Raw genomic sequence first — 25172 nt, 5'->3', positions numbered from 1 at the left:
TATTCTTTTAAATTTGACTTAGTTCCATATATAGTTGAGAAAAAAGACCTTTACCAGAGAAACAATAGTTTTTTAAGCAGTTTCCTGCTTTTCTTCTAAATTTTGTTATGTTGTTTTTGTTTGTGAAAAAGAAATGTAATAAAAAGTATCCATTTTAACTCCTGAGAAACTATCTGTCTCTTGTATGGTCATGAACTCTTCCTTTATCCATAGATCTGAGAGGTATTTTCTTCCTTGATACACTAATTTTTTCTTTAGGTTTAAATCATGAATCCATTTTGATTTTATCTTCATATACCATATGAGATATTGGTATATGCCTAATTTATACCAGACTGCTTTCAATTTTCCCAAGAGAGTTTGTCAAAAAGTGATTTCTTGCCTTTATATCTGAGAACTTTGGGTTTATAATGACTGCATACTGTACTCATTTGCCTCTATGTATTGTGTACCTAATCTGTCCTTGTGATCAGCCACACCATATTGTTTTAATTATTAGGCTTTGTAGTATACTTTGATATCTTCCCTTTCCATTAAAAAATTCCCTTGATATTCTAGAAATTTTGTTCCTCCAACTGAATTCTGATGTTAATTTTTCTAGGCATATAAAGTAATTCTTCACTAGTTTGGTTTTGCAGTGAATAATTAAGTTAATTTTGGTAGCATTTTCATTTTTATTATATTGGCTTGGCTTATCCTCAAGGAATGAATATTTATCTACTTAGATGAGTCTTTATTTGTGTGAAGACTGTTTTATAATAATTGTTACCTGTGTGTGTCTTGGCAGGTAGACTCCCAAGTATGTTAAACTGTCTGCAATTATTTTAAATGGGATTTCTCTTTCTATCTCTTCCTGCAGGGTTTTGCTGGTAATATACAAAAATGCTGATGCTGAAGCTAATTATTTCAATTAATATTTTAATTGACTTACTAGGGTTCTCTAAGTAAACCATGATATCATCTACAAAAAATGATAGTTTTCTTTCCTCATTATCTATACTTCTTTCTTTAGTTTCTTTTTTTTTCCTTGTCTCATTGCTATAGCTAGCACTTGCAGCACAATATTGAATAGTAATGGTGATAATGGACACCCTTGCTACATTCGTCATCCTGTTGGGAAAGCTTCTGGGTTATACTTATCATATATAGTACTTACTTTGTGTTTTACATTGATGCTACTTGTAAGTTTAAGGAAAAACCAATTTATTTTTGTACTATCTATTTTTTTTAAGGAATGGGTATTGTACTTTGTCAAAATCTTTTTTCTGAATCAATTTAAATAATCATGTGATTTTCTTGTTTCCTTATTGATATAACCAATTATGTTCATAGATTTTCTAATGTTGAAAGAGCCCTAAGATCCTGGTATAAATCTTGCCTTACTGTCTGATTCTTGTGATTTATTGCTCTAAAATTTTTGCTAGTATTTTATTTAATCCATCAATTTTCATTAGGGGAATTGGTCTGTAGATTTATTTTTCTGTTTTTACTCTCCCTGGTTTGGGTATCAAGTCCATATTTATGTCATAGAAGGAACTCGGTAGCATTGCTTTACTTATTAAAGAAAAATATTTTATGTAGTGTTGGAATTAACTACTCTTTAAATATTTGGTAGAATTATTTTATAAATTCAATTTGTCCTTTTTTCTTTCACGGGGGAGGGCAAAAGCACATTTAAGGCTTGTTCAATTTCTTTTTTTTTAACATAGAGTTAAGTATTCTATATTCTATTCTATTAATCTATACAATGTATTATTCTTTTGTAAATATTCATCCATTTAAATTAGATTATCAGGTTTATTGTCATCAAGATTTGCAAAATTGCCGCTAATATTTTATTTTAATTCTTTTCACTGAATGGGAATTCATTTTTTTCATTTTTGATACTTAAAATTTGGTGGTTTTTTTATTTCTTTTTAAAATCAAATTAGCAAATGAACTATATTTTATTTTCAAAAAGCTCCTAATTTTATTTATTAGTTCAATTTTTAACTTCAGGGTTTTTTTTTTATCTTTCCTCTGATTTTTCAGGATTTCTATTTTATTGTTTAATCAGGGAATTTAAATGTATTGTTTTTCAAGTTTTTTTAGTTGCTTGTCCAATTCATTAATCTGTTCATTCTCTCTTTTTCTGATGTAAGCATTTAGAAATATAAACATTCCCTTAAGTACTTGCTTGACTGCATCCCACAATTTTTTGTATGTTTTTATTATTAAAATTATCTTTAATGAAATTATTAATTAGTTCCATGATTTATTCTTTGACCTAGGCATTATTAAGGGTTAGATAATTTACTTGCCAATTCATATTTAATTTATGCTTCCCTTTATTGAATAATTTTTATTTTATTGTGGTATGTGTCCATTTAATATTTCTGCTTTTCTACATTTTTGACACTTTTGTGTCCTAGTTATATGATCAATTTTGTAAAGGTGCCACATATGGCTCAGAAATATATGAATGTGTGTATATGTATAAATACAAACAAACACATATATGTGTGTATATTAAATATGCACTATGTGTGTATGTGTATATGTATATGTATGTGTTCTATTCCCATTATATATTCCCTAGAGGTCTATCATAGCTATTTTCTAAAATTCTGTCATCTCCTTATGTTCCTTCTTGTTATTTTAGGGTTAGATTAATTAAGTCTTATAAATCTAAATGGAGTTCTATTAATATAGTTTTAAAATAGTTATGTTATTTTTTAGCAAAATATAATTCCGTTTATTTATTTTAATAATGTCTTTAAAAATTTTTTTGCTTTTACTTAGTCTGAAATTGTGACCACCATACCTGTTTTTATTACTGTATCTTAAGCATAATATATTCTTATCCAACCCCTTATTTTAACTCTGTGCATTTTTTTGTTTCCAATTGGTTCTTGTAAATAGGATATTGCAGTATTATGGTTTCTTTATTATTCATTCATTTATTTACTTTTAGCGTTGATTTTTAAAATATGAGTTTCAAATTCTCCCCTTCCCTATCTACTCCTTCACTCATTTATAAGTCAAGTAATATATCAATTATCCATGTGAAGTCATGCAAAAAAATTTCCACGTTAGTCATGTTGCAAAATGAAATTTAAAAAAAACAAAAGAAGAAAAAGCTAGAAAGATAAAGTGAAAAAGATATGTTTCAATCTGCACTCAGAATTTCTTAGATTTTCCTCTGCTGATGGATAATGTTTTTCATTATGGGTCCTTTGGAACTGACTTGGAGCATTGTATGTATCAAGAGTACCTAAATCTCCCACATCTGATTATTTTCCACATTACAATATTACTGTTACTATGTAGAATGTTCTCCTTGTTCTGTTCACTTCACTTTGCATTAGTTTATATGTTTTCCTAAAGTTTTCTTTCTTTTTTTTTTAGAATTTTATTGTCCAAATTACATGTAAAAACAAATGCTGACATCAATTTTTTAAAACTTTGTGTTCCAACTTCTCTTCCTCCCTCCCTTAGCCCCCCCCCCCAAGAATAAGTTATACATGAGTAGTCATGGAAAACATTTCCACATTAGCTAGGTTGTGAGAGAAAACAGATAAAAACAAAACTTCAGATTAAGGAATTGTTAAAATATGTATATCAATCTGTTTTCAGGTACCATCAGTTCTTTCTCTGTAGATGGATTGCAATTTTCATAAGTCCTTCAGAGTTATATTAGATCATTGCCTTGCTGAAAATTACTATGTGCTTCCCAGCAGATCATCTTACACTATTGCTGTTATTTTGTATACAGTATATTTCCCTCTGCTTCAGTTCATGTAGGTCTTTCCAGGTTTTTCTGATAGCATCCTGTTCACCATAATTTTTATATGGTACCTTAAACTTGACAAAGAATTTTCTTCACAATAGCCCAGCAGAGTGGGTACCATATGTTTTGCCATTGTAGTCAATCATCATAACTATTTCTGTCCATCCTATTCCCTTCCCATGATATTTATTCTATTTTCTATCTCCTTTTGCCCCATTCCTCCTTAAAAGTGTTTTGCTTCTGACTGTCCCCTCCCCTGCTCTACTCTCCCTTCATTCCCCCTTCCTTCCTTAACCTCTCCCCCTCCTAAATTCCTGTAGAGTTAAATAGAATACTCTTCCCAATTGTGTGTGTGTGTGTGTGTGTGTGTGTGTGTTATTCCCTCCTTGAGCCTACTTTGATGAGGTTGTCTTTGAGCTAATTCTGTGTTCTAAATTTTTCTTCCTCCCTCCCTCCTCAACTCTTCCTATGAAATCAAGCAATTTAATATGTCATACATGTGCATTTATGCAGAACATCTTCACCTTCTCTGAAAGTGTTTTACGTTTTATGATCCCTCCCCTAATCTGCCCTTCCCTCCTTCCCCTCCCCCCCCCAGCCCTTCTCCTCCCACTTTTCCTCAGGGCAACCAAGTTTTTCTTAAATCATTCTCCTTGTAACTTCTTACAGAGCAATAATATTCTATCACAATCATATATCACAACTTGTTCTGCATTTCCCCAATTGATGGGTATCTCCACAATTTCCAATTCTTACCCACCACATAAAGAGCTGTTATAAATACCCTTTTACTAATAAGGGTCTTTACTATGGTCTTTTCCCTTTATTTAAAAAAAATATCTTTTTGGGATACAGGCCTTTGGGCATAGTTCCAAATTGTTCTCCAGTAGGTTTTGACCATCTCGAAACTCCAACAACAGTGCATTAGTGTAACTATTTTTCTGCATCCCCTGCAACAATTATCATTTTCCTTTTCTGTGTTGTTAGTCAATCTGATAGGTATAAGTTGGTGACACAGAGTTGCTTTAATTTGCATTTCTTTAATCAATAGTGATTGAAAGCATTTTTAATGAGACTATAGATAGCTTTGATTTCTTCTTTTAAAAACTGGCTATTTATATTCCCTGGCTATTTATCAATTGAAGAATGGATTTCATTATTATAAATTTGGTTCAGTTTTCTATTTGAAAAATGATACATTTATAAGAGAAATTTCCTATAACTTTCCCTACTTTCCTTCTAATTTTGATTATATTAGTTTTATTTGGGCAAATTTTTATTCCATTCAATCAAAATTATCCATGTTACTTCTCATGAGCCTCTCCATCTCTGATCACAAACTCTTTTCTTATCCATAGTTCTGACCACCCTTTATTTCTAAATAATGGACCCATTTTGACTTTACCTTGATACATAATGTGAGAAGTTGGTCTATGCTTCTTTCCTCCAAACTGCTCTCCAGTTTTCCCTTATAATTTCTTGAAGTATGTTATTGAGGCTCTCTTTTTTTGAGTATGGCTTTAGGCAGTCTAATAATTCTTGACTAATCTCTTTGTGATCTGTTTTCCAGTTTAATTGTTTCTTCTGATCAGATATTTTAATTTTCTTCCTTTTTCCATTCTTTTGCCTTCATTCTATTGCTCCATGATATGTCATGTCCAATCTCTAAATTCTAATTTTTAAGGAATTTATTTTCTTCAGTATTTTGTGTCTCTTTTACCAAGCTGTTAATATCACTTTTCATATTTATTTTACATCACCCTCATTTACACTCTCATTTATTTTCCCATTTTTTCCTCTGCCACTCATTTAATTTTGAAAAAAAATTTAGCTCTTCCAGGTATTCTTATTAAGTTCATATTAAATTCACATTTATTTTCTTTGAGGTTCTACTTGTAGCTGTCTTGAAATCATTGTCTTTTTTCTGGATTTTTGTCTTGATCTTTCTTGTTCTCATAGTTGATTGTTATGATTGTGTTATTTTAAAAAAATTTTTGTTTGCACTATTATCCCTGTCTCTTTCTTGACTATGAACTTTATGTTAAATTTGTTCCAGGGCACCATCCCAAGTTTAAGGGTGTTTATTTTTTCACTTTGTTTTCAGAGCTAGATCTAGGGGTTTGGAATTTTTTAGTACTTCCAAAGAGGTGTGATCTTGAGAGAGGTGTGGTCATTGCTCCTTGTGACCATAAGCATTATTATGCCTTAGGGCCTCTACTCCCTTTAGGACAGCAAGTATTCTTTTCTGCCCTTGAACTATGCCCTGAGAAAGGGGATAAGCCATTGAATTGTCAAACAGTTGCCCAGTGCTAGCACAGGGAGCCTCTGTAGTCTTTTCCTGAAAAGTTTCCCCTTCCCTTTACTAATTCTGGTTTGAAAGCTCCTGAAACTGTCATTGCCATTTAAAAAACACATAGTTGGTGTTGATTCTACCAGGGCTCTGGGACTCTCCCCATTTCAGTGTCACAGACCTCTCCTTCTGATCTTAGTTGCCTTGGGCTCACCCCAACCTTTGTTGGCTCTAATGCTACAGAATGTGATTTGATGCTTTATTTTAAAATTGCTTGAAGAAGAATGTTGGGAGAGTATGATTACTTCCTCTAGAGCACTATCTTGGCTCTGCCCTAGCAAGGTCTTTTATATTTTGATTTCTAATCCATTCATCTCTCATCTTCTTTCTATATGTGAGCTCATCCCATTCACATTTAAAGTTATGATTGTTAATTGTGTATTTCCCTTTATCTGAATTTTATACTTATTCATCTTTTTTCCCCTTGTAGCCACTTCAAAAGTCTATTTTTCTTCTGACCACTAACCTCCTTAATTTACCCTCTCTTTTATTCCTCTCCTTCTTTTACCCATGTGTTTGAGATACATTTCTGTACCATACTGTCTGTGTATATGTATTCTTCCCTCCTTGAACCAGTTTAGATGAGAGTAAGCAAAATACAGATTCTCACTGGCATCTTTACTCTTCTCCTCTCTATGCTCTTTCCACTATTTTAAGTTACTGCTACAAGTGTGAGGACTGTGGTTGTGGTTGGGGGTATGAAGAAAGAAGAAAATTTTAGAATGTCCCCTGTGATATCATTGTTCCTTTTCAAAATGAAGAATGAACAGAAGCAACAATAATTAGGTACTGAACTCCAGTGATATTTTAAATTCTATAAATTTTTCAAGCCTTTTGCTGAGGTTATATGGCAGTGAAAAGCTATTTAAAATAACTGAGGTTCACAATATTTGTTTCTGATGGGTTCCTAATACCCACTTCCCTTTCTATCCACTTCATGTTCTTAGTTCAATAATTTACCATGTCATAGACATTTGGCATATGGTGGGTGATTAATAAATGTTTATTGACAAATGGTACTATATTCACTATTAAAAACATGGAGACCAGTCTATTAATATGCAGAAAATCCTCAAACCTAGAACATCAGATGGTGACTCATTTGGGACAAAATATCTTCTGAAACCTATCTAATAAAGTGGTTATAAATTTTGTTCCCTGTACTAGTACCCATACAGAAGACATCTTTTGAAGTATCAGTTAGATATTTCAAAGTAGGCCTCATGGATTCCTCAGTTAATCTTAAGTAAAAATAACAGGGAAGATAAACATTTAGCAAAGAACCCATTTTTATTATGTTACAAAAGAACTATAGCACTGTTCATCTCTGTGTTTATGTATGTTTGTATAAAATAGTACAGTGCAAAAGAGTGTAATTATATGGAAAGGTGAACTAATGTTACATGAGAGTATGTCACCAGGCAAGATCTTGACAATATCTGCTTTGTTTCCGTAACTATAATATAATGATACATTTTTCTTTATGAGGCTGAATACATATACTCTTAGCATAGAAATTATGTCCATAATCAAATATTGGTTGTGCTTTTAGGGGTGATGAACTAATAGGAAAAAACACTAAATATTTAAGTATGAAAGAAGGGGGAGAGGAGACCCCTACCTTTGTATCTTGCTCTAATTATGCATTATATATTAAAATGTTTTCTTTCTATAATGTAGTTATGTTTATCAATTTAAACAAAGGTCTATCTATTTTTTAAAAAGCTAATTAAGCAGGAAAGCATGACATCTCCCTTTTGGCTAACAATACCTATTGCTGGAATGTTGTTCTTTGCATCACAAGTCAATAAATGAGGTTTTATACTTCAACTGTTGGAAAGTAACCTAAATTTGGGGAATATTCTTAAAAAGAATTAAAGAAATACTTAAAAAGACTAATAATATCACACAAACTACTTTCTCTTTATAGAAGAAACAAAATTCAGAACCTATCATACAGTAGAATTTGACATGCAAATGTGATTACAGGATGTGCTAAGTGTGCCCAAGTACTTTATTGTATAAAAATATATCCTGTCTCATTTTTGTTTTTGTGTGTTTCTTATTTGTGGGGCAATGAGGGTTCAGTGACTTGCCCAGGGTCACACAGCTAGTACGTGTCAAATGTCTGAGGCCAGATTTGAACTCAGGTGCTCCTGAATCCAGGGCAAGTGCTTTATCCACTCTGCCTCCTAGCTGCCCCCTATCCTGTCTCATTTTTTTAAATTAAATTTAGTAGGTTGTTTTAATTCAGTTAGGTTTTAGTTTATTTTAATGAACAGAAATAAAGTTCTTTTTCATTAAGGGACAACTATTTTAGCAGATAATAAAAATAATAGCACTTTAAGGTTCTCAAAGCATTTCCTAAATATTTTATCAGTTGATCTGCAGAACCACCCTGAGTGGTTGGGTCTATTATTATGCTGATTTTATAGATGAAGAAACTGAGATAGACTTACCACCAGGGTCACAAAGTGAGTAAATATCTGAGTCAGAATTTGAAGTCAGGTCTTCCTGATTCCAGGTCAAGAATTCTATCTGATATGCCATACAGCTGCCCCCATGAGCAAAACTCAAAGCCAAGAAGATCTGGATTCAAGTCCCACATGTAACACATAGTAGTTTATGACCTTGGATAAGCCTCCCGGTGCTTTAGGCAGCTGTCTGCAACTAAGTTGTAGAGAAAGGTTTCCCACCCTGGAGTCCTTTGTTCCAATGAAATCACAGGGCCATTCCCTATTCCTGCTGTTGAGTATTCAATATATCTTCATTTTAAACAATAACATAAAAGTCTCTGGGTACACACCTTAATGAAATATGCTCCACATGACTATAATTAGAGACTATAGATCCTTCCTCTCTCATCTCCTGATCAGAGTGGAAAATTGAATAATTTGTGTAGCACTAGCTGGCAATACGTGTTTATAAGCATCTGATTTGTAAATGCATATAGAAGTAACAGGAGTGCTGCTAAGACTACACTGAAAATTTCCCTTTTAAATAGAAAGCAAATGTTAGTTTAAAAACTTTAGATTTGTTGTTTTAAAGAGCATCTGGTAGATACTGCATAATCTAATCTACAACCCAACATATGCAATCATCTTTGCAGCATGTCACACCATTACTAAGGATAGAGCTAAGAAATAAGCAGCCAGGTCACTTTTCACCTCATTAGCACAGCAGGAGGGGGTTTCTGAAAACCAAAAGCAGCAAAGGCCTTGCTCTTATCTTTTTTGAATAACACAGAAAAGTCTCAGCTGTGATCTCCTCCTCTGTCTGTACCTTCTGTTCTTTGCTGTTACACCTTCTTTCTTTGTTTCTTTCTTTTTTTTTACTTGTGGCATTTTGTTCTTTCTTTTTCATGTAGTATCCACAAACCACCATACATCCCTTTGAATGGGAAGGACTACTTATCCTCATTTGCCTCTGGGGTATATTTTCACTTGATAAAGTCATATTTAAAAATGATCTGAACATAGATTATTTAAAGGGCTGGGTAACATTAAAGCTCAAGTGTTGTTATTGTTCAGTTGTTTTCTTTACTTCATGACACAATTTGGGTTTTTCTTGGCAAAGATACTGGAGTGGTTTGCCATTTCCTTCTCCAGCTCATTTTACAGACAAGGAAACTGAGGCAAACAGGGTAAAGTGACTTGCCCAGGATTACACAGTTAGCAAGTGTCTGAGACCAGATTTGAATTCAAGTATTACTGACTCCAGGCCAGCATTCTATCCACTGTGTCACTTAGCTTCCTCAATAGCAAAGATCAATTAATTTTCCATGTTTACCCTTCATTTCCATGAGTCACCCTAGGCAAAATTATGAAGCAGAAATTGGCCTCCGGGTTCTGTCACCTTTTTTTAACTTTAATTTTAATTTTTGTTGTTATTTTTTTTTTGCTCCTTTTCTCTACTTTCATTAGACTATACTTCATATTATATTGACTTAGGAAATTTTCATTGAATAAGATCTTTCTGTCAGCGCAAATCAGCAAATGTTCTGCTATTTATAGTTCAAAGGGGCTCCTGAGAAGCAGAGAAGTTAAGATATTTTGCTTGATTCACACTGCTATAGATATGAGAGGTAAGACATGAACCCAGGTCTTCTATTTCCTGAATCCAGTTCTTTGTCCAATAATCCACAAAACCCTACTCACTGCCACTTTTGTTGTCATGATAATATATGGCAACAAATTTCAACAAGTGTTTAGCAGGCCCCTAGAGAATATAGAACACTTCATTGTGTGTGTGTGTGTTGTTGGGTTTTTTTTTTTTTGAGTGACTGTACTTATCTTCAAGGAGTTTTCAGTTAAGTGAAGAAATGTGGCATAAACAATAATATTTAAAATATGAAGTAATGTATAGGTACACAAGAAAAGTGAAATAGAGTTCAATGTGAAACCAATTAGTAAAGGCACATTCAGAGGATCACACAATACTTTTAGAATTAGTTTCTGAGTTGAGCTTTAGGATAAAGGTAGCAATACAGCAAACAAAGAATCAGGTAGGGAATAAGGCATTCTTGGTATAAGGAACAATAGAAACAAAGGGGCCGACCAGAAAAACAATGTCAAGACCGTACTTCATATTCTCTTTAGCACTCCAATAGGCTATCAGGGACTTATGAGCATCTTGCCATGCACACTGTCTTATGTTGTACCATTTCCCTTCCAAGAATTCCATCTTCTGCTTCATACTTCTTGATCTGGGATTAGTAATCCAATCAATACTATGAGTGGTACTGGAAAGGACATGATGAACTACTGCCCTATGCCTCCACTCACAATCCTTTTTCTGGGTAGGTCCAGATTTTCTTTTCTGGTGGCTTATCCTTCTTTGTGTTTTGTATCCTTCTGTTAAAATATGTTTTTAAAGGCCATGAACTTTCTCATTTTTATATTTCTTTTGTATTACCTTGCAGAGAACCAGCATATGATAGCTGCTCATTAAATAGTTGTTGACTTTCTCATCAGTATTTACTAGCTGTGTGAACATTGGTATGTCATATAACCTCTCTGAGTCCTAGTTTCTCCAAATATAAAACAAAGATTAAAAAGCAATGTAGTTCTTACTTCATGGGGCTGTCAAGCAGATCAAATAAAAGAATTTCTTGGCAAAATTTAAACTTTCACAAATCGTAGCTATTTAAAAAAAATCCATCTATTTATGTAGCTAATACAGTATAGTATTATATAACTATTGAGAATTTGCAAAGTTTAAAGTATAGCTCTAACATTTAATTTTTAATACTACACTTCTCAGGATATCACTGTATTTTATCTAATATATAGAGAAACATTTTTCATAATTAGCTATGAACATTTTAGGCATTATAAAAAGTACAAATACTTTTTCAGGCCATGGGACACAAGTGCTTCTATAAGTTCCCTATATTGCATAATACCTATTAAATACTATATTTCTTGCTTCTTTTAGGTGCATATTAATTATCTTCTCTAAATCTAACTGGTCCAGACTCAAGATAATGTTTCACATCCAATCCAATAATATATTGAAGCCATCTTCTTGCCATTCTCTCTATTGCTTCTCCCTCCAGGCTAGAATCTCTTGACCCTTGCTCTGGGTGGCTGAATCCACTTAGCTTTGTAAAACACCACTCTGGGTGTCTGTTGTTTTGATTGAGTCTGGCAATGCAGTTACCTAAGGTGTCTTAAATCAAGTTGGTCCTAGGACACAGAACAAGTTTCATATCCCATATGAATGCCCACCATGGAATCTCAACCATTTGCCTACCATTTGGAATGCTGTCATCCTCTCCTCCCCCTCTTTCACCTCCATTGCCTTTCTATCACTTACGCTGGCACCAGTCACCATATCAAAAATTTCATTATTTCTGGAAAAAATATGAAAATTGACTCTTTTATTGGTCTAATCATTCTCCCTGTGACTTCTTAAACCAAAACACCCTTCCCTGGATACCCCTCCCCTATATATGTATATAATCTTCTCCTGCTAGAATATAAACTTTTTAAAGGCAGAGACCATCTTGCTTTTGCATTTTTGCCCCTGGTGCTTAGTCTATTGCTTGGTACATAGAAAGCATTTAATGCATGATTTTCATTCATTCATGATGCTAAATATATTTGAATAGATGAGTTTAAGGGAGCATCTATAAATAGGCTATTATCTTAAAATGGCTCACTTTCTTTATAATTTTTTAAAAATTCTGTTGAGGCAATTGGGGTTAAGTGACTTGCCCAGGATGACACAGCTAGTAAGTGTCAAGTGTCTGAGGCTGGATTTGAACTCAGGTCCTCCTGAATCCAGGGTTGGTACTCTATCCACTGTACCACCTAGCTGCCTTTTGAAAAGAATTTTATTTTCCAAAATATATGTAAAAACAAAATTAAAAAAATTTTCTTAATCATAAAAGTATTTCATTATTTTTACATGTAGAGATAGTTTTCAGCATTTGTTTTTATAAGATTTCTAGTTCCAAATTTTTCTCCCTCTCTCCCTTCACCAAGACAGCAAGAAATCTGATGTAGGTTACATATGTACAACCATATTAAACATATTTCTGCATTAGTCATGTTATAAAAGAAGAATTAGAACAAAAGGAAAAAAAGAAAAACCAAAAAATAGAAATAATATGGTTCAATCTGTATCCATATTCTACAGTTCTTTTTTCTGATTTGGGAAGTATTTTCCTTCATAAGTCCTTTGGAACTATCTTGGACCATTGCATTGGTGAGAAGAATCTAGTTCATCACAGTAGATCAACACACAATGTTGATGATACTGTGTACAATGTTCTTCTGGTTCTGCTCTTCTCACTCATCATCAGTTCATGCAAGACCCTCCAGGTTTCTCTGAACTCCTCCTGCTCATCGTTTCTTACAGCACAATAGTATTCCATTACATTCATATACCACAACTTATCCAGCCATTCCCCAATTGATGGGCATCCCCTCAACTTCCAATTCCTTGCCACCACATAAAGAGCAGCTATAAATATTTTTGTATATTTGAGTCGTTTTTGCCTCTTTATAATTTCTTTAGGAAAAAGACCTAATAGTGGTATTGCTGGGTCAAAAGTTATGCACAGTGTTTTAGCCCTTTGGGCATAGTAACAAATTGCTCTCCAGAATGGTTGAATCAGTTCACAGCTCCACCAACAATGCATTAGTGTTCCAAATTTTCCACAGCTTCTCCAACATTTATTATTTTCCTTTTGGTGGGGGTACATTAGCCAATCTGATAGGTGTGAGTTGTTTTAATTTGCATTTCTCAAATCAATAGTGATTTAGAGCATTTTTTCATGTGGCAATTGATAGCTTTGATTTCTTCATCTGAAAACTGCCTGTTCAAATTCTTTGACCATTTCTCAATTGGGGAATGACTGGGATTCTTATAAATTTCATTTAGTTCCCAATATATTTTAGAAATGAGGCCTTTGTCAGAATTACTGACTATAAACATTGTTTCCCAGCTTTCTGCCAACCTTTGAATTTTGGATGCATTGCTTCTGTTTGTACAAAAACTTTTTTAATTTAATGTAATCAAAATCATCCAATTTGCCTTTCATAATATTCTCTGTTTCTTGTTTGGTCATGAACTGTTCTCCTTTCCATAAATCTGAAAGGTAAACTGTTACTTCCTCTCCTAATTTACCTATGGTGTCACCTTTTATGTCTAAATCATGTAGCCATTTTGACCTTATTTTAGTATAAGTTATAAAATGTTGGTCTGAGGCAGCTAGATGGTGCAGTGGTTAAAGCTCCGGCCCTGGATTCAGGAGTACCTGAGTTCAAATCCGGGCTCAGACACTTGACACTTACTAGCTGTGTGACCCTGGGCAAGTCACTTAACCCCAATTGCCTCACTAAAAAGAAAAAATAATAAGATGTTGGTCTAAGCCTAGTATTCGCCATACTATCTTCCAGTTTTCCCAGCAGTTTTTGTCAAATACTGAGTTCCTATCCCAGAAGCTGGTTTCTTTGTATTTAGCAAACAGTACATTACTAAAGTCATTTACTACTGTGTCTCCTGTGCCTAACCTATTCCATTGATCCACCACTCTATTTCTTAGCCAGTACCAAATATTTTTGATGACTACAATATAGCTAGCCCACATTCCTTTGCATTTTTTCATTAGTTCCATTGATATTCTTGACCTTTTGTTATTCCAGATGAAGTTTTTAATTATTTTTGCTAGCTTTATAAAATAATCTTTAGGTAGTCTGGTTGGTATGGCTCTGAATAAGTAAAATGATTTAGGTAGAATTGTCATTTTTACTATATTAGCTCAGCCAATCCATGAGCAATTGATATTTTTCCAATTATTTAGATCTGATTTTATTTGTGTGAAAAGTGTTCTGTAATTGTGTTCAAATAGTTTCTAGGTTTCTCTTCGAAAGTAAGCTAATGAGTATTTTATATTTAGTCCTGTTACTTTAACTGGAATTTCCTTTTCTATCTCTTGCTGTTGGACTTTATTGATCGTGTATAGAAATGCTGATGATTTATGTGGATTTATTTTATATCCTGCACCTTTGGTAAAGTAATTCATCATTTCAAGTAGTTTTTTTAGTTGATTCTCTAGGATTCTCTAAGTATATCATCATACCATCTGCAAAGAGTGATAGTTTTGTTTCCTCCTTGCCTATCCTAATTCTTTTAATTCCTTTTTCTTGTCTTATTGCTAAAGCAAATATTTCTAGTACAATATTAAATAATAGATGTGATAATGAACATCCCTGTTTCACCCCTGGTCTTATTTAAAATGACTCTAACTTATCCCCATTACATATAATGTTAGCTGATGATTTTAGGTAGATACTGCTTATTATTTTAAGGAAAGCACCACCTATTCTTATGCTCTCTGAGTTTTTTATTAGGAATGAGTACTGTATATTGTAAAAAGCTTTCTCTGCATCTATTGAAATAATCATAAGATTGTGGTTAGTTTTCTTACTGATGTAGTTGATTATGTTGATATTTTTCCTAATGTAGAACCAGCCCTGCATTCCTGGTATAAATCCCACCTGGTCGTAGTGTATTATCCTGTTGATTACTTACTGTAATTTCCTTGCTAATATTTTTTTGGGAGGCAATGAGGGTTAAGTGACTTGTCCAGGGTCACACACTTAGTAAGTGACAAGTGTCTGAGGCCAGATTTGAACTCAAGTACTCTAGACTACAGGGCCAGTGCTCTATCTACTGTACTACCTAGCTGTCCCTCCTTGCTAATATTTTATTTAAGATTTTTGCATCATTATTCATTAGGGAAAGTGGTCTATAATTTTATTTCTCTGTTTTGGCTCTGCCTTATTTTGATATCAAAATCATATATGGGTCACCAAATAATTTTTATAGCATTGGAATTAATTGTTCTTTAAAAGTTTGGTAGAGGCGGCTAGGTGGCACAGTGGATAGAGCATCGGCCCTGGATTCAGGAGTACCTGAGTTCAAATCCAGCCTCAGATATTTGACACTTAACTAGCTGTGTGACCCTGGGCAAGTCACTTCACCCCCATTGCCCTGCAAAAACAAAAAACAAAAAACAAAAACAAAAACAAAAGTTTGGTAGAGTTCAATTGTAAACCCATCTGGCCCTGGAGATTTTTTCTTACGGAGTTCATTGATGGCTTGTTTAATTTCTTTTTCTTTTTCTTATTTCAGGATTTTATTTCCTTCTCAGTCAACCTGGGCAATTTGTATTTTTGTAAATATTTATCCATTTCATTTATATTGTCAAATTTATTGGCATACAGTTGGGCAAAATAACTGCTAATTATTGCTTTAATTTCCACTTTATTGGTGGTGAATTCACCCCTTTCATTTTTGATACTGGTAATTTGATTTTCTTCTTTCTTTTTGAAAATCAAATTAACTAAAAGTTTACCTATTTTATTGATTTTTCATAAAACCAGCTCTTAGTTTTATTGATTAATTCTATCATTATTTTGCTTCAATTTTATTAATTTCTCCTTTGATTTTCAGGATTTCTAATTTAGTATTTAATCGGGGATTTCTAATTTGTTTTTTTTTTCTAGCTTTTTAGTTGGATTCCCAATTCATGGATCTCCTCTGTCTCTTTTTTATTTATATAAGCAGTTAGAGTTATAAAATTTCCCCTAAGAACTGCTTTGTATGTACCCCATAGGTTTTGCTATGTTGTCTCATTGTTTTCATTCTCTTGGATGAAGTTATTGATTGTTTCTATGATTTGTTTCACCCACTCATTCTTTAGGATAAGATTATTTAGTTTCCAATTAATTTTCAGTCTACCTTTCCATGGCTCTTTATTACATTTATTTTTAATTGCATCATTATCTGAGAAGAATTTACTATTTCTGCCTTTCTACATTAGGCTATGAGTTTTTTGTGCCCTAATACATAGTCAATTTTTAATATGTGCCTTGTACTGCTGAGAAAAAGGCATGTTCCTTTCTATCCCCATTCAATTTTCTCCAGACATCTATCATATCTAACTTTTCTAACATTCTACTCACCTCTTTTACTTATTTCTCTTATTTATTTTGTGCTTAGCTTTATCTAATGCTGAGAGGGGAATGTTCAGATCCCCCAGTAGTATAGTTTTGCTGTATAATTCCTCTTGCAACCTTATAACTCATTTAGCTTCTCCACTAAGAATTTGGATGCTATACCATTTGGTTAATACATGTTTAGTATTCATATTACTTCATTATCTATCTTACCTTTTAGCAAGATGTAACTTCTGTACTTCTCTCTTTCTTTCTTTCTTTCTTTCTTTCTTTCTTTCGTTCTTTCTTTCTTTCGTTCTTTCTTTCTTTCATTCTTTCTTTCATTCTTTCTTTCTTTCTTTCTTTCTTTCTTTCTTTCTTTCTTTCTTTCTTTCTTTCTTTCTTTCTTTCTTTCTTCCTTCCTTCCTTCTCTCTCTCTCTCTCTCTCTCTCTCTCTCTCTCTCTCTCTCTCTCTCTCTCTCCCTCTCTCTCTCTCTCTCTCTCTTTCACTAAGAATGTTCTTGTTTTTATTGATAGGATCTGGGTTACCTGAGAAGTATGAAATGAGAGGAGTGGGTGTCTCCAATACCTGGCCGGCCGTGTTTCACTGGCTTGTAGGTGATAGAGAATTCACCCAGGTAGTGTACAATCTTCTCAGACTTTATTTCAACCTGATTGAAGGTCTTGTAATTGTAGACACCCACCATACTGCCTACCATATCTGGCAGGATGATCATGTCTTGAAGGTGTATCTTCACAACCTTGGGCTTTTCCATGGGGGGCGGGGTGTGCCTACTTCTTGGCCTTCCTTGCGCACTTCAGGAGGGAATGCTGCTTATGCTGCAGATAGCAGTTGAGTATCCGCCACTGCTGAGTACTGTCCAACTGCATGAGTTGTTCATAAGACATGTCCAGGAGGTGATCCAGGTCCACACCAAGGGATGTGAACTTCCGGAATGTTGGTTTCTTCTTCTGCTACACTTCTGCCATCTTGTCTCCTACCAGGAAAAGCATATCTCTTTTAATTAGATCTATTTTTGCCTTTGCTTTGTCTGAGTTAAGGATGACTACCCTTTTTTTTATTTACTTCAGCTGAAGCAAAATATATTCTGTTTCAACCTTTTACCTTTACTCTGTATGTATCTATCTGCTACAAATGTGTTTCTTGTAAACAACATATTGTAGGATTCTGGTTTTTAATCCACTCTGCTATTCACTTCTGTTTTATGGCAGAGTTTATCCCATCCACATTCACAGTTATCATTACTCTCTATTTCCCTCCATCCTATTTACCCCCTTTATAGTTATTTTTCCCTTCTTTCACCCTATTCCTCCTCACCAGCATTTTGTTTCTGACCCCTATTTTCCCCAATCTGCCCTCCCTTTTATCAGCCCCCCTTTTTCTTTAGCCTTTACTTCCCCTCTTCTTCCCTCCCTTCTATCAGTGCCCCCATTTCCCCCTTACCCTTTTAATTCCCTAAAGAATAAGCTATATTTCTTAATCCAAATGAGTATATGTAATTTTCTCCTTGAACCAAACCTGATGTAAAGTAGAAACAATGCTCAAACCTCCCTTCTTTCCCTCTAATAGAATAGGGTTTTTGCACCTCTTCATATGATGTAATTGATTCCACTCCACCTCCCCTTTCCTCTTCTCCCCATATATTCCTTTTTCATCCCTTAATTTTCTTTATATCAACACATCAAAGACAATTTATATTTATACCCTCTATGTATACTCCTTCTGTCTGCCCAAATAGAGATATAGTTCTCAAGAGTTATAAGTATTATCTTCCTGTGTAAGGATGTAAACAGTTTAACCCTATTACATAAGTTTTTTGCCCTGATTACCTTTTTAAACTTCTCTTGAGTCTTGTATGTTTAGATTGAATTTTCTATTCAGTTCTGTTCTTTTCATCAAAAAAATCTTGCAATCCCCCTATTTCACTGAATGTCCATCTTTTCCCCTGAAAGAGAATGATCAGTTTTGCTGGGTGCTTGATTACTGGTTGCAATCCAAGCTCCTTTGCCTTCCAGAAAATCATACTCCAAGCCTTGCAATCCTTTAATGCTGAAGCTGCCAGGTCCTGAGCAATCCTGACTGTGGCTTCCTGATATTTAAGTTGCTTCTTTCTGGCTGTTTGGAACATTTTCTCCTTCACCTGAAAATTCTGGAGTTTGGCTAAAATATTCCTTGGTGTTTTCTTTTGGGGTTCTCTTTCAGGAGGTAATTGGTGGCTTCTTTCAATGATGATTTTATCCTCTGATTCTACAATATCAGGGAAGTTCTTCTTGATAATTTCCTGGAATATGGTGTCTAGACTCTTTTTTCTGTTCATTGCTTTCAGGGAGTCCAATAATTCTCAAATTATCTCACATGGATCTATTTTCCAGGCCAGTTATCTTTTCAATGAGGTATTTTACATTTTCTTATTCTGTTTGACTAATTCCTGGTGTCTCACAGAGTCATTAGCTTCCATCTGTCCAATTCAAAAATTTCTTTTTAAATAAAAGTATTTTATTATTTTCCAGTTCCATGTAGAGATAGTTTTCAGCATTTGTTTATATAAGATTTCCAATTTCAAATTTTTCTCCCTCCCTCCTCTCCCTCCCCTCCTCCTCTAGACAGCAGGCAATCCAATATAGGTTTATATACACACACACACACACACACACACACACACATATATATATATATATATATATACATATATATATATACACACACATATTTACATAACAACAGTAAACATATTTCTGCATCAATCATGCTATAAGAGAAGAATCAGAGCAATAAGGAAAAACCTATAAATAGAAAAACAACAGCACCAAAAACAAAAGAAATAGTATGGTTCAATCAGCATCCATATTCCACAGTTCATTTTTTTTTCTGGATTTGGAGAACCTTTTCTATCATGAGTTCCCTGGAATTTTCTTGTACCATTGTATTGGTGAGAAGAATCCATTCTATCACAGTTGATCAACACATAATGTTGATGATACCATGTATAATATTCTTCTGGTTCTGCTCATCTTACTCATCATCAGTTCATGCAAGTCCTTCCAGGTTTCTCTGAACTCCTCCTGCTCATCATTTCTTACAGCACAATAGAATTCCATTAACTTCATATACCACAACTTGTTCAGCCATTTCCCAACTAGTGGGCAACCCTTCAATTTCCAATTCCTTGCCACCACAAAAAGAGCAGCTATAAATATTTTTGAACCTGTGGGACCTTTTCCCCTTTCCATGATCTTCTTGGGGAAAAGACCTAAAAATGGTATTGCTGGGTCAAAGTGTATGCACAGCTTTATAGCCCTTTCGGCATAATTCCAACCTGCTCTCCAGAATGGTTGGATCAGTTCACAGTTCCACCAACAATACATTAGTGTTCCATTTTTTCCCACAGTTTCTCCAACATTTCCTATTTTCCTTTTTTGTCGTTTTAGCCAATCTGATAGGTGTCAGGTGGTAACTCAGAGTTGTTGTAATATGCATCTCTAATCAATAGCGATTTAGAGCATTTTTTCATATGTTAATATATAGCTTTGATTTCATCATCAGAAAACTGCCTGTTCATATCCTTTGACCATTTCTCAATTGGGGAATGACTGGGATTCTTATAAATTTGATTAATTTCCCTATATATTTTAGAAATGAGGCCTTTATCAGAAGTACTGGCCATTAAAATTGTTTCTCAGCTTTCTGCATCCATTCTCATATTGGATGCATTGCTTCTGTTTGTACAAAAATTTTTTTTAATATAATGTAATCAAAGTCATCCATTTCGCATTCCATAATATTCCCTATCTCTTGTTTGTCATAAATGGTTCTCTTTTCCAAAGATCTGAAAGGTAGACTATTACTTCCTCTCCTAATTTACCTATAGTATCACCTCTTATGTTTAAATCATGTACCCATTTTGACCTTATTTTAGTATAAGGTATAAGATGTTCATCTACACCTAATTTCTGTCATACTATCTTCCAGTTTTCCCAGCAGTTTTTGTCAAATATTGAATTCCTATCCCTGAAGCTGGAGTCTTTGTGTTTATCAGACAGTACATTACTAAAGTTATTTACTACTGTGTCTCCTGTGCCTAAACTATTCCATTAATCCTCCACTCTATTTCTTAGCCAGTACCAGATAGTTTTGATGACTGCTGCTTTATAGTAGAGCTTCAGATTTGGTACAGCTAAACTACATTCCTGTGCATTTTTTTCATTATTTCCCTTGATATTCTTGACCTTTTGTTTTTCCAGATGAATTTTGTAATCATTTTTTCTAGCTCTATAAAATAATTTTAGGTAGTCTGATTGGCATGGCACTGAATAAGTAAATTAATTTAGGTAGAATTGTCATTTTTATTATATTAGCTTGGCCTATCCATGAGCAATCGATATCTTTCCAATTATTTTGATCTGATTTGATTTGTGTGAAAACTATTTTGTAATTGTCTTCATAGAGTTCCTGGGTTTGTCTTGGCAGGTAGACTCCCAAGTATTTTATATTATCTACCATTACTTTAAATGGAATTTCTCTTTCTATCTCTTGCTGCTGGACTTTGTTGGTCATATATATAAATGGTGGTGATTTATGTGGATTTATTTTATATCCTGCTACTTTGCTAAAGTTGTTCATTGTTTCACGTAATTTTTGAGTTGATTCTCTAGGATTCTCTAAGTATACCATCATATCATCTGCAAAGAGTGATAGTTTTGTTTCCTCCTTGCCTATTCTAATTCCTTTAATTCCTTTTTCTTCTCTGATTGTCAAAGCTAACATTTCTAGTACAATATTGAATAATAAAGGTGATAATGGACATCCCTGTTTCACCCCTGATCTTATTGGGAAGGCCTCTAACTTATCTCCATTACATACAATGTTTGCTGATGGTTTTAGGTAGATACTGCTTATTATTTTACGGAAAGCTCCACCTATTCCTAAACTCTCTAGTGTTTTTATTAGGAATGGGTGCTGTATTTTGTCAAAAGCTTTCTCTGTGTCTATTGAGATAATCATATGATTTTGGTTGGTTTTCTTATTGATGTGGTTGATTATGTTAATAGTTTTCCTAATGTTGAACCAGCCCTGCATTCCTGGTATAAATCCCACCTGGTCATAGTGTATTATCCTGGTGATCACTTGCTGTAATCTCCTTGCTAATATCTTATTTAATATTTTAACATCAATATTCATTAGGGAAATTGGTCTATAATTTCCTTTCTCTGTTTTTGCTCTTCCTGGTTTTGGTATCACCACTATATTTGTGTCATAAAATGATTTTGGAAGAACTTCTTCACCTATTTTTCCAAATAATTTGTATAATATTGAAATTAATTGTTTTTTAAATGTTTGGTAGAATTCACCTGTAAACCCATCTGGCCCTGGGTATTTTTTCTTAGGGAGTTCATTAATGTCATGTTCAATTTCTTTTTCTGATATGGGCTTATTTAAGGATTGTATTTCCTCTTCAGTTAACCTGGGCAACTTGTATTTTTGTAAATATTTATCAGTTTCATTTAGATTGTCAGATTTATTGGTTGGGCAAAACAGTTCCTAATTATTGCTTTACTTTCCACTTCATTGTTGGTAAAATCACCCTTTTCCTTTTTGATACTGGTAATTTGGTTTTCTTCTTTCTTTTTTCTAATCAAATTAACCAGTGGTTTATCTACTTTATTGTTTTTTGCATAAAACCAGTTCTTAGTTTTATTGATCAATTCTATCATTTTCTTGCTTTCAATTTTATTAATTTCTCCTTTAGTTTTCAGGATTTCTAATTTAGTATTTAATTGTGAATTTCTAATTTGTCCTTTTTCTAGCTTTTTAAGTTGCATACCCAATTCATTAATCTCCTCTTTCTCTTTTTTATTCATGTAAGCATTTATAGATATAAAATTTACCCTAAGTACTGTTTTGGCTGCATCCCATAAATTTTGGTATGTTGTCTCATTATTGTCATTCTCTTGGATAAAGTTATTGATTGTTTCTATGATTTATTTGACCCAGTTTCCAATTGTTTTTCCGTCTATCATTCCAGGGCTCTTGTTTACATGTAATTTTTATTGCATCCTGATCTGAGAAGGATGCATTTACTATTTCTGCCTTTCCACATTTGACTATGATGTTTTTCTGTCCTAATACATGGTTAATTTTTGAAAATGTGCCATGTACTGCTGAGAAAAAGGTATATTCCTTTCTATTCCCATTCAGTTTTTCCAGACATCTATTATGTCTAACATTTCTAGTATTCTATTCACCTTTTCCACTTCTGTCTTATTTATTTTGTGGCTAGATTTATCTAATTATAAGAGGGGAAGATTCAGATCCCCCACAAGTATAGTATTACTGTGTATTTCCTCCTGTAACTCATTTAACTTTTCTAAGAATTTGGATGCTATACCACTTGGCACATACATGTTTAATATTGATATTAGTTCATTATCTATAGTACCATTTAGAAAGATGTAGTTTCCTTCCCTATCTCTTTTAATGAGATCTATTTTTGCCTGCGCTTTGTCTGAGATAAGGATTGCTACCCCTGCTCTTTTTTACTTCAGCAGAAGCATAATATATTCTGCTCCAGCCTTTTACCTTTACTCAAATGTGTTTCTTGTAAACAGCATATTGTTGGATTCTGGTGTTTAATCCAATTTGTAATTCACTTCTCTTTTATGGTAGAGTTCTTTCCATTCACATTCACAGTTATTATTACTATCTATCTATTCCCCTCCATTCTATTTACCCCCTTTGTACTCCCCCCCACTCTATTCCTCCTCACCAATGTTTTGCTTTTTATCCATACATGCCCCAATCTGCCCTCCCTTTTTGTCACCCCCCTCCCTTTTCTTCACCCTCTTCTCCCTTGCTTTTGCCCTCTCTTCTATCACCCCCCCACTTTCCACTTTCCACTTACTCTTTTACTTCCCTAAAGAATAAGTTAAGTTTCTTTATCCAAATGAACATATATGTTATTCCCTCTTTGAATCAAATCTAGTGAGAGTAGGGTTGAAGCAATGTTCACCCCTCCCTTCTTTCCCCTTATTGTAATAGGTTTTTCACCTCTTCAAATGATGTAATTTGCCCCATTCCATCTCCCCTCTCCTCTTCTCCCCATAAACTCCCTTTTTAACCCCTTAATTTTAATTTTCTTTGCATCATCACATCAAAGAAAATTTATAGTTATACCCTCTGTGTATATTCCTCCTTTCTGCCCATATAGATAATCAGTTCTTGAGTTTTATGTATTATCTTCCTGTGTAGGGATGTAAACAGTTTAACCTAATTGAGTAACTTCCCCCCCCCCCCACCGTTTTCCTTTTTAAACTTCTCTTGAGTCTTGTATGTTAAGATAGAATTTATATTCAGATCTGGTCTTTTCATCAGGAAACCTTGAACGACCCAATTTCATTCAATGTCCATCTTTTACTCTGAAAGAGAATGTTCAGTTTTGCTGGATAATAGATTCTTGGCTGCAATCCAAGCTCCTTTGCCTTCCAGAATATCATATTCCAAGCCCTGTGATCCTTTAATGTTGAAGCTGCCAGCTCCTGAGCAATCTTGACTGTAGTTCCATGATATTTAAGTTGCTTCTTTCTGGATACTTGGGAGTATTTTCTCCTTCACCTGATAATTCTGGAATTTGGGCTACAATATTCCTTGGAGTTTTCCTTTGGGGTCTCTTTCAGGAGGTGATCGGGGGATTCTTTCAATGACAATTTTATCCTCTGATTCTATAATATCAGGGCAGTTCTCCTTAATAATTTCCTGGAATGTGGTGTCTAGATTATTTTTCTGATCATGACTTTCAGGCAGTCCAGTAATTCTTAAATTATCTCTCCTGGATCTGTTTCCAGATCAGTTGTCTTTCCAATGAGGTATTTCACATTTTCTTCTATTTTTTCATTTTTAAAAATTTTGTTTGACTGATTCTTGGTGTCTCATGGAGACATTATCTTCCAACTATGCAATTTTAATTTTTAAGGCATTGTTTTCTTCAGTGAGGTTATGCACCGTTTTTTCCATTTGTCCAGATGAATTTTTTAAGGAATTATTTTCTTCAGTCAATCTTTTTGCTTCTTTTTCCAAACTGCTGATTCTTTTTTCATAATTTTCTTGTGTTGCTTTCATTTCTCTCCCCATTTTTCTACTACTTCTCTCAATTGATTTTTGTTTGTTTTTGTTTTTTTGTAGTATGGCAATTGGGGTTAAGTGACTTGCCCAACGTCACACAGCTAGTAAGTGTCAAGTGTCTGAGGTTGGATTTGAACTCAGGTACTCCTGAATCCAGGGCTGGTGTTTTCTCCACTGCGCCATCTAGCTTGCCCATTCTCAATTGATTTTTTAAATCCTTTTTGAGCTCTTCCAAGAAGGCTTTTTGTTCTTGAGACCAATTCATCTTCCCTCTTGAGGCTTCACATCTAGGCAATTTGAGAGTATTGTCATGATCTGAGTTTGTGTTTGCCTCTTCCCTGTTGATACAGGAACTCTCAATGGTGAGAGCTCTCTTTTGTTTCTTACTCATACTGCAGCTTATTTATTTTTTTTAAGTTGAGGTCTGTTCTGGGGGCACCAGGGTCCCTGTTTCAAGCTTCTTGT

The sequence above is a fragment of the Dromiciops gliroides genome, chromosome 3 (genome assembly GCF_019393635.1).
Source record: "Dromiciops gliroides isolate mDroGli1 chromosome 3, mDroGli1.pri, whole genome shotgun sequence".
Taxonomy (NCBI): Eukaryota; Metazoa; Chordata; class Mammalia; order Microbiotheria; family Microbiotheriidae; genus Dromiciops; species Dromiciops gliroides.
Note: the sequence above shows the minus strand (reverse complement) of the source record.